Source organism: Thalia democratica, chromosome 1 (assembly GCF_965202585.1).
Source record: "Thalia democratica chromosome 1, ktThaDemo2.hap1.1, whole genome shotgun sequence".
Lineage (NCBI taxonomy): Eukaryota > Metazoa > Chordata > Thaliacea > Salpida > Salpidae > Thalia > Thalia democratica.
Genome location: NC_139165.1, coordinates 31575938 through 31588075, shown reverse-complemented (window position 1 = coordinate 31588075; position 12138 = coordinate 31575938).

The window sequence follows — 12138 nt, the reverse complement described above, 5'->3', positions numbered from 1 at the left end:
TTTATAAAATTTAGTGTCTTTTTCTATAATATAAACGTAAATTCTTAATTGATAACGTTTCTTTTTATCCATAATTAATTGTGTATAATACCTGTTTGAAATTGGTTTAGCTACTCATGTTGATGTAGTTTAGCCTGTAAAGAATAAAAAAATAAAAAAAAAGTCTACTATTTTAGCTTTTAGACAAGCTTATACTATTTTTTGTCTAAAAAAAAGTTGATTTCTTATTTAAATACTGTTAGTTTAAATAAAGCATAAAACTATAGAAATATTTGTTAATAACTAAGCAAACGAAAAATTATTAAAGACTGAATTTTTTTAATACCGATTTTTTCACACTTATTATGTTTTTCAATAGTGAAAAATTCTATTTAAGTCGAAAATAGATAAAAAATTAATGAGAAAATACCTTATTTATTTTTGTAGTAGTACACGAAGGGGAGTTATTTAAATGTCTATTTGTTAATGTCAAAGTGTATGAAGGTATAAAATATTTTCAAACATGTTTATTTTTATAATATTTTTTGTAAACATTTTTCATTGAAAATAGCTTTTTTAAACAAAGGTTATTTTTAGACTTTGAGTACATATATAAATGAAACGAAAAAAGTTTTCCGTATACATTTAAACCTACCTATTAATGAATATGAAAATGAATGTAATTTGTTTGTTTGGAATTTTATGTAGTGTAGGTAAGTTTGAACTTAATATAGACTTACACTAAATTTTAAATTTTAAATTTATTAGAAAAAAAGTGTTTTGTTATTTTAAAACATTTTTTTTTACAAAAAGGTTTATTGTTTTAATGTTTGTTAAGTTTGACGGATACAGAACAAATCTATTTCAAATAGTAAAATACTACTTAAGTATTAGTGATTAAATACTTTTTAAGTTTTCAATTAAAATAATATATGTTTATGACTAAGCTAAACGTTAACAAATTATATACCACAAAATTATTTTAAAATATTTTTTTATTTTTTATTTAAATAAACTATTTACTTTCTACTTTACTAGAAAATAATTTTAGTTTTTTATTGTGTACTTATCGGAATAAACTAAGTCATGTTGAAATAAGTATTTTAAAATTCAATTTTTGATATAACATATATACTTATAGTTAATAATAAAACTCTTGAAACAATTTTATATTTCATAGCAAATGGAATAAAATGTTACGAAGGTAGTGGGTGCGATGATAGTTTAATAAAGATGAATATTAGGGATATGGGTTCCGAATATGCATGCTTCGCTGGTTTCGAAACCAGTCAGTTTCTTAAAACATAATTATATATGTTATAAAAAATATGTTTTGCTTAAAATAAAAGTAAAAAACTGTTTTAAATTTGCGCTAATTTTGTTTTCAAAAATATTTTAAAATAGTTTTATTTTAAACATAAAAAATTGAAAATAAACAAAAGAATGCATTATTAATTTAATTTTTTTAACATAGATCGTTATAAAAGGTCGAATTCGTTTCTGTTATAGCTAAAATTAATTCTTATAAACAAAAATTATAGTTATTGAGCAGTTTGTTTTATTTTTGTTGTCAAATATACTCTATATTTAAAGTTTAACTAAGTTAATTTAGTTTTTTTTATAAAAACATTCACTTGCAACACTTATTCTAAATCTGAACGCTGCTGCTTAAAGTTCAAAATGAACTTCATTTTTTAGTAAAAAATCTAAAACAGTAAAAAAAAATATCAAAATTTTCATTATTTGTAAAGGTAATGACGGTACTAAATGTGCCAGGGGAGTATCTCCAAAAAAGTATTCAGTATTTGAAACTACATGCAGAACTAGTGCAAGCAAAACAGCATGTGTTTATTCGTGTTTGGATGGTTAGTAAACTTTATAACTTGTGTTTGCCTAATGCATATTAAACTACATCTTTACTATTATAAAACAAAGTTTCACATGTTTAAAACACACTAACACATTTACTATGTACAAGTTTGTTATTAAAAACTGTTTGAGCCGGTTTGCACTACTTTTAACCACAAAACTTGTATTACTATTGAATCAACTATAACTATAAAACAATGCATTTATCAATGATATTACAACAATCAAGTCTATCAATATATATTTTAACTGTTTACTCCTCAAGGAGTGAAACATCGTTTTGTTAGTAATAAACTGTTTAAATAAAAAATGGATAAAAATCTCCTTAGAAACATTAAATTGAGAACTTTAAATTGTTTAATTTAAAACAAATTAAAATATTATGAAAGTTATTTTAAGTCATTATTAAAAAACACGCTTAACCACTTTTTAAATATTTTTAACGGATAAAAAGAAACTAAGTTAAGTAATTGTTAGCTTAAATTAATATTTTTATTAATATAAGTATTCAATAACTTAGTGTTAATTATTTATTCTTTAAACTAAGACTTTAACTAACACGCTTTTGTGCGTAATTATTTTGGTATAATACTCATTAACTTTGAGTTTTATTGTAAGTTTCAAATATAAATAAAAACAAGAGTAAATAAAAGCACTACTTTCATAATATTTTTAACTTACGCAGTTGCAGTTTGTAACTTGACGACTAAAGAAATATTTTAAACAGATTTGTGCAACAAAGAACTTCCCAATGCTCGGAATTAAAGACTCAAAAAATATTTTGGCTGTTGTTTTTCTAATCTTGACTTTTACTTTTTCCTGGTATTAATACTCAAAAAACTATTTTTGAACTTTGTAATATTTATTCTTTAAAGCTTTCGACACACTTTTTATTAGTTAATTAAATATTAATTTGATTTAATAATTTTATCAAACTTATAGTTTCGTATGGATTTTTCAAAACTAAAAATTTAACTTACAATTCTTGTTTTGTTTTATTTTTAAACGTTTTTTCAGATTTCATGAAAATTAACAAAGTTCAAAAAATAAAATAGCTCTATTAGAACATAAAAAAATCTTTAAAGTTTTAATATTTATATTATAGTGTAGGTAAAAGTTTAAAATTATATGTTTATTGCATTTACATAAACATATTTTTTGAGTTTTATGTTTTATTCATAAAATCTGCTGTTATTTTAAACCTTATCTTTAAGCTCTATACTTACCAAAACAGTAGTTGAGAAAAAAATATTATGTCATATAAAATTACTCTTCTAAAATTGTTAAAAATTGAGCTAGAGTTAGTCAAAAACTTAAAAATAAAAGTAAAAAAAACTTTAAACAACTATTTAACATTAAATACTTTTTTTTATCTATGTTAAGAAAAGAAACAACTTTAAAAATTGAAACTATAAGTTGATGATTGAGTTTACATACTTTATATTATCACAAACCTACAATAACGCTTGTCAAAAATTAAATTGACAGTTTTTATTTTTCATTTCGTTTATAACCGTTATGTGAAATGGCTATACCGGATAAATTAAAAAAAACTTGTAATTTTGAAAAAACAACTGTACACAGTTTTTTATTTAATACTTGTAATTTATCCCACAATGCTTACCAATAAAAGAATCATATATATATTTGATTTGAACAACTCAAACTAGTCGCGTGCGATAGTAATTTAATTTAATAATTTAATTCAAGTAGTAAACAAGTAGTAACTGGAAAGTGCAATGATTAACAAGATTATTAAATATTTGGAAATTTTCATACTTTAAAAGCGTTTAATCAAAAGTTCAATATAGAATCTGTCATGCAAAAATGTGAAAATAGTAACGATTTTGAAACACGCCTTAAGTCTAACCTAATGGAAGTTGCTCAAGTCTAAAGTAATAATACTTGAGAACGTGTAGTGAAAAAGCTTATTAAAAAAATTTAATAAAAATATGTAAAATTTGAAAGCTCTTTCAACTTTAAATACAGTTTAACTGAAGTAAATTAGAATTGCATAAACTTAAAATAATAACATAGTGATACTTTGAAGATTGTAAATAAAAACATTATTTATTTTTAAAACAAATAAACTAAACAAAGACTTTATCAGAAATCAATCAGAGCTCTTTTAAGCTTGAACTTTTTGAAAGTCTATTACCTAAGTGTGTAAAAATTTGGCTCAATACTAAATTGTAATCACTGTTTTTGTGAAACAATTCAAAGTTCAAAGCGTAGTAAGAATAACAAATCAATTTAAAAATCATGTGAATATCTGGTTTGTAGTTGGTATTTATTACGTATGTAAATCACAAGAATTACATACAAATATTATGTAACCGATTTGATGAGTTATGACATATTATTTCCTTTTAACTTTGAATTCCTTAAAGTGATTATGCTTAAAAAATATTTAGCATATCTCGTTAGCCATTGTTTTCTATCAGCTTATTTTTAAATTTTGTTACTACTCTAACTTATTTTTTTTTTCATTTTTTAAGAAAAACATATAACTGAAAAATATAGTGACAATTATCGCATTAAAGAAAAACTAAAGCTATACTTTTTGTAAGAAACAATTAATATACTCTTTTTATATTAAAACAAAATTTGATAGATATAATTGAGCTTAAATGTTAAACTCGAAAAATTTAAGAAAATACATATAAAAAATGGTATAAAAGCTTTGATGTAATTATTAAATTATTTCAGAAAAGTGCTTTGCATTTTGTACATATTTAGAGTTTATATGTTATTAACTCCCGATATATTTTTTTGCGTAAAATTTTGGCACAAAAAATTTGCATATTCTTTTTAAAACTCTATAAAAAAAAAAGTTGTAAATTTTTAGAATTTTTAAACAAGTGTAGGTGTCTTTAAAACTGCAGTTTAATGTGTACACACTAAGTATAGCATAATCTATATGTATAAGTATAGTTTGTCTTTAAAAGTAGTTTTAGCACAAAGTGGGCAAAACAAATTCCAGCACAAAAAAAAAAACATTTATCAAATGACTTTGTTCCATAACTTATATCTTATATATTTAAAAAAATACATTGCTATTATAAACAAAAAATTAAAAAAAAATTCATTTTCTATAGAATCTTTAGTTTTGTTATTGTTAAAATTTAAAACAAACGCGTTTATTTTTCAAAATTTGTTTTATTTATTCTTAAAATTTTCTATGAGTTTTTCTGTTGAGATGAACGGAATAAAAGATAAATAAAACAAAAAAGATAAATTTATCAGGATAATATACATAAAAGAATATCTAAGTGATTTTAAGTAATTAGAAGTAGACTAGTTATCAACATTTAATTTAATTATATTAAGTTTTTTTATTGTTTATATAAAGTTAAAGTGGAAATTATAAATGTGACATGTTAAAAAACTCGTAGTTTTAAGCTAAACTATATTGATCAGTTTTAAATTTTTTTAGTTTAACTTATGTAGCATAATTTGAATGTTTATTAATACTTATGCTAGATACCAATTTTATTTTGTTAATAAACCTACATAAAATACTGATTTATCGGAGGCTCACATTACATTTTCATATTAAACCACTTCGAAAGTTATAAGCTCGTTGAAATTACAAAACTAAATTAATATTCAAGTTTATCACGTTTTTCAATTACGTTTTTGAACATGTATCACAATATTAGCATAAAGTCACAGTCTAGTAACTAGTAGCAACCTGAGTTTCTACTTGCGTGAAACGTGGTCATAGCAACGTTGTTTCGTTATCACGTATTTAGATATTACATTTGTAAATGTTTGTGCATAGATAAGTTTACTTGAACTTATAACTAAATTTTAGTTAGGTATATATAGTATTACCACTCTTAATCTACGTAAAATTGTTAAATAAAAAACTAAAATTTTGGTAAAGTATTATTATTTGGTTTTTTCACGAAGTTCATTTATTACAGTTACAGGTTAGTAAGCTTCAGAATAAATGTTAAAATTATCTAATAGTTTGTTAGTATATTACTTTGAAATACACAAGTTTTTATCTATAAACCAAGCAAAAACACTTTTAAAGCGAAGATAAGATAGTTTTTAAAAAGGCAAGCTTTATAATGTTTTGAAAACATTTGTAATAAAATAGTAGTTATCTTAAAAATGTTATCTCAACTGTAGGAAACGTTTGAAAGCAAAACAATCATGAAAACCTTGTTGTGTCTACAAAACAAATTGTACGTTTTAATCTAACTTTTTATGCGGAAATAATCTTGTTTTCGGAATTAAAATACGTCATTGCTCGTAGTTTAGCTTTTAAAAAATACTAATGAAAACTACTTTAAATAGGTTTTGTACTTTTTGAATTCGCTCATTTACTTCTACAAACATTTAACTTCATAACGTTTTATGGTGTCAAAAGATATCTTTATGACATTTGTATGCTGTTTTTTAAACCTTATTTTTTATAGCTCAAGTTATGATACATTTAAACAGAAAAATGTATAGTTTATCAAGGTATAATATTTGAATATACGAAAAAAATCTAGTTTAGTATTAAACGTTTTGTTATTAACCATTGGGATATTTTTAAAGCACTAAAGACTACAAAACTGAACTTTAAATGATTTTGGCATATATATATATACCACAGCTTTTAGAACAAAAAAGTATCATAAACAGATTGCAAGATTCGTATTTTATTTTATTTAAAAAATATACTGAGGAAAAAACAAAAGTATAAAGCCTACTTTTGTAGTTTAAATTTTTCAAAAGTCGTATTAAAAAAAACTAAGTTTAAAACAAATAAGAAATTGTTATTCGGGAACAAGTTGAATTGAAGTATTTCAACTAAATGAAGTGAAGTAAAAAAAGTAAGTTATAAAACATCTAAAATTTTAACCACAGGCTACTTTTGATACTTAAATTTACTACAGAAAATTTTGCTTGAATATTTCATAGCGGTATGAAACGAGTATTTACCTTTTGCACATAATTTCAAATAAAAATACGGTCTGTTAAACTATTTTATCAAAGTTACCTTTAACAGCAGTTTTACCTTGTGATAATCTTAAATAGTTTAGATTTGAGAAGTTCTTAATTTTGTTTTCTTCAGTAAAAATTACAGGAAACAAAACATACAACTTCAAGTAGAAAAAAATATTTTTGTGTTATTATATCTTAAAAGCTAAATTGATGAAGTTTTTCAAGCTTAACAGTAAAAAGAGTTTGTCTGAAACAAAATAAAATTCAAGTGTTGGCGTTATCTTCAGTAAACTAAAAACTTTTGTAAGTTATAAACATCTGAAACTTGATCAAAAGGTAATTTTGATACTATAATAGAACTAGCTATAAGTTTTTGTAGTAAAACAGCGGTATAAAGCTAGTGTTTAGCTTTTGCATATAATTAAGAATATGGTATGGTCGGTTAAAATATTTTACTAATGTTACCTTTAACAGCAGTTTTACCTTGTGATAGTTTTAAATATTTTAGATTTGTGAAGTTCTTGACTTGTTAGAAAAGTTATATACCTTTATATGAACTAGTTTTTTTATTATAAAAAAATAAATAGAATTATTGTTTATTTAGAGAGAATGTTTAAAAATATTTTTTTTATCTCAATACAGAGTACCTTACTTATCTTACAGTTTGATATTATATAATGAAATTCAAACAACTTTTTTCATTTCTTAAAAAAATTTACATTAAACTTTTTAAATTGTATGTTTAAAAAAAAAGGAAAAGTTTGTCGCATTATATGCATCAATTATTTTTGTATAAACGTGCTAAGAAAAAATATTCATATGTTAGTTTGTCATAAAGTAATAAGTATTATCTTGGTTTTTGTTTCTATTTTCGATGATATAAAAATGCTTAAGTTTTAAAATGACGTAAAACATGTTTTAAGTTAAATTAAAAGAAAAACAAAATTAATCGTTTTTCATGTATTTTCTACAAAAGATCATATTAAATTTTACTTATTTAACCGTATACAAAAAGTTATTTAAAAAAAAGTATGTAGTTGTGCTACAGTTATAATTTTAGATCTTATAAAATTTATTTGGTTTTTAGTTTTACTATAAAACGCTCAAAATTTCTTAAAACCATTTGAACGCAAAAATTTTTCGATGCATCAACATTTTACTATTTAAAATTCATGTAGTAGTTTAACTTGTTAGCAACTAAATAATTGAAACAACTTTAGCTTTTAAAATGTAAAATAAACTAGCTTACATGATTATGTGGCTTAAAAAAGTACTTTTTAAAGTATAATTAATAATTTTTATAAAAAATATTAGTTTATAAGTATTAACCATATTTATAAATAATTTTGCTATAAGAATTACAGTGTATGGTAACTTTAGATACCAATCATTTAGACTTATTTTGTATAAGAAGAAATAAAGATTAGTAGGTAAAATAACTTTTTAATGTAAAAACATTAGTAAATTTAATATTTAGATCTAGTAATAAATTACTTTTAATCGTTTTATCCACGTCATTATAAATTTAAAAAAATCTTTTAATTAACAAAATGACCAATGTAAATATTAGGGCAAGGTTAAATATTTGTTAATCGTCGCTTATGGCCATTCTAAGTATAAATTTTTTAGTGTTTTGTGTATTAAAAATCACTAGTTATTATTTTTATTCGTTGCTTAAAAAAAAATCTATTTTGATAACTAATATAATCATTATTTCTATTCATGTAACTTGTCAAGATTAAACTTTTAGAGGTTGATGAATATTAGTATAAACGGAAATTAAAATCATTTGTTTCCGCTAAATTAATTAAATATCCTTGCTTAAACAAAACATTTTAGTCAAACTAAAAATATAGTTTATGCTTTAAAAACAACTTATTTATAAATTATTTCTTAAATGCCTTTTAAATCTATTTGTTTAGATATTTTTAGTTTTCGATTGTTAATTAAAATTCAAAACTTGTTGTGGAAACTAAAAACGTTTTCAAAAACTAAACAAGACAAATTGATACAATACTTTCTTTTATAACAATTTTAAGAATTAATTTCCATTAAACCTTGTCAAAAGTTTACACGATTAATTTTTGCTGACGTCAAAGTTCGGAGTATGAACAACTGGATAAAAACATGATCAATTGTTTTATTTATCTTTTGAATACTTTTAAGCAACATAAATTTCCAAACAGTTATATTAAAGTAGTACACAAATTATTTTTGTAAGTTATCATCAGTTTTTTCTGCAAAGATCCGCTTATTAAGCTGTTTTAATTTTGAAAATTAGAAAAAAAATCTTACTTTTTCGAAGTATATATAAAAATAAAGGTCTAACAGTTGTCATAGTAAAAACCAACCAAGTGATTAAATAGATTAAAAATACTAATCTTGAAGAAAATCTAGATATGCCTATTTAAGACAACAAGTAAGCTTCTCGTACAACAAGCACGTATTATTAAATCAATAAACGCCAAAATAAAAAGTAAGGTTCCTTACGTTACCTGTTAACAGTAGCAGCTGTAATTTAACAACTATTTGAAAAATTATAAATAGCACGTCTGCAAAAACTATGATTTATACAAACGGGTACAGTACAACAGTCTACAGCTGTTATGTTCTTTATAATGCAGATATTACTTAATTGAATTATCGAGTCTAATTGGTTAACGTCTGTGAAAACATTTGTCTGGCTCGACTCTTTAATTGGCAGCAGCTTTGTATACAGTACAGAAAAATAAATTTGACTTATTGGTTAAACAAATTGCTACTCCTTCTTTATGGTGGTCTACATTTTTAAAAGTTTGCTGCTAAAAATCTTATATACATCATTATTAAGATAAGTTGATGGATGTGCAAAAATAAAAGACTTGTTAAAACTAAACCTAACTCAAAAATTAAATAGTGATACAAAAAAATATTATAATAATTAAATTTGTTTGTTAAATTAGAGACATGTGTTTTTTCTTACAAATACGTTGAGTATTTTACTAAATATTCTATTCGATATTACTAGAATGTGGCACTAAAATTACCCGAGGCTTTGTAAGATTATAAACATTATAAAAATAGCACAAACTTTCATGCTTAAACAATTAAAATGTTTTTAAATTAGAAGTTATATACCAGATTACGCAATATTTGGTACAAATTTTATAAACAATGTAAAATAAAATTTATTTCTTAAACGCTTAATTTTTTTTATAGCGATTAATAAAACTGTTGAAAGTCATACTTACTATCCTAAAAAGTGTCCTTCAAAGAGTTTTAAGTTTAAGTTTGAAAAAAGTTTAAAAAATACTCTAAAAAGAGATTTTTGTACTTCTTTTAAATTATTTTATTTTTGATAAACGTTTTTTAAAATGTGTATAAACAATATGCAAAAAAAAAATTAGTCTTTGATAACTTATTTATTTAGAGATAAAAAAAAACATCAAAAACAATTGTTTTATTTAAACAAGTGTTTATAAAACAAATTTGCTTAACAAACTCCATTGGATTGATAATCTTATTTATAGTTCTCTTATTTAAGTTTTTTGTAGTTACATCTAAAAAGCTGTTCAAAAATCAGTGAGCTACAGTTAATTTTTAAAATATCGAAGATTTCTTAGTAACACTATATAGAATTTCACTATTTTTTACTTTAACCTAATTAGTTTTTGTTAAACTGAGATTCGATATAAGGAAGATCACTATTGTTCTAATGAAAACAAGGTTCAAAATTAATTAATAAAAGAATAAAAACATTTCCAGGTTACTTTTACACATTTAAAACTAAAGATGTAATAATAGTTTAAAGCATTAATTTAAAAATAAACTTATTTTTAACAAATTAGTTGAAAAAATCACAGATAAATATTTTGAAATGATTTTTAGAGTATTTTGCAGAATATTATACCAGTTATTCCGGAAATGATTTGAAATATTATTAACTCGCTTTAATGTTGTTAGCCAAAACAAAAACATTGAAAACTTTTCAAACATTTATAAGAAATATTTGATTGAAAATTATAAATTTCTGTACAAAAATAAACACAATGCCTCAGTTATATCGTGATATTAAAATGAAATAAAAGTTTAGCTCTGTAAATTTTTGTTTCCATAGAAACTAGGTTTCTATGCTGATAAAAACTGTTTGCCAAGTTTTTTTATTGATTTTAAGTCATACAGACATGATGTTTAGTAGTCAAGTAGTCAACATACAAACAAACAAAAAAATGCAACATTAATTTTATTAAGTTAAAATAAAAAATGATTATTTTCATAAAGTAAAAACATTGTGAAACATAGAGAATAAATATACATTTGTAAAATAGATAGTTTTTGTTTAAGTATACATATTTTTGTTATCAAAACATTTTAATGTTTTAAAACAGGTTCAAAACATTAAGGTAAATTATTAATATTTTAAACAATTTTCGGAAATACTGGTATAAAATTAGGTTAAAATATTTTCATTTATAACACCGCACTGTTATGTGTAGCTAATTCTTAAGAAAAGTTAGTTTTTTTATAAAAAATACGATAAAAGTTTTGTTTTAAAGTTTGAGATTTGTAGGCAATTAATGGAAAAATTACACTATTTGTTGTAAAAAGTTTTTCTATATCATACTTCGTTTTTAGAAGTAGAAATATCTAAGTCTCGCAAGATTAATTAACAACTTTAAAACTCTACTTTGATTAATTACAATAATGTGATGCAAATAAGGTAAGCAGTAAAAAAAACTATAACAATTTAGTACATTTAATTATAACATTTGTAAAGTAATTTTAAGTGAAAGGGAAGTTTTTATAATTTTTTCATTATTTAGTAGCTGCTGATATTGCTGATTGAGTGGCGGTAACGGTGGATGCAATTATTCAATAAAACTTTAATACGGTTATCAACGATGTTTACACACAAACTGTGCTGCAACTTACCGAGAATGTTACTGCAATTATTGCAAACGTAAACTTTTGAACCGTTGATCAGTAGCTGTTATGTTTCAAAAAGTTGTTTAAAATAAGCTTGCTACCAGTCTAATGCTCATTAAGAACTGTTTAAAACATTTGTTTTTGTTAATTAGGGTATGTTAACTTTTTAGAAAAAGTAAATGAATTTTCGCAGAGATTACTATCGGTTGAGTGCGTACTTTGATTAATAACAGTATTAAACTTGTTTTAAAATAGAGTTAGTAATTACTTACATTTTTTTAAAATTTCATATTTACTTTATTAAACACGAGTAAAAAAAACGTTGTCATAAATTAAAAGAACAAGGCAAGAACTAAAAAAGCAACAGCAAAAAAATAAATAACCATACATATTTGTAGCCTTAAAGCTTAAATAAATTTACGTATATTTAATATATAAAAG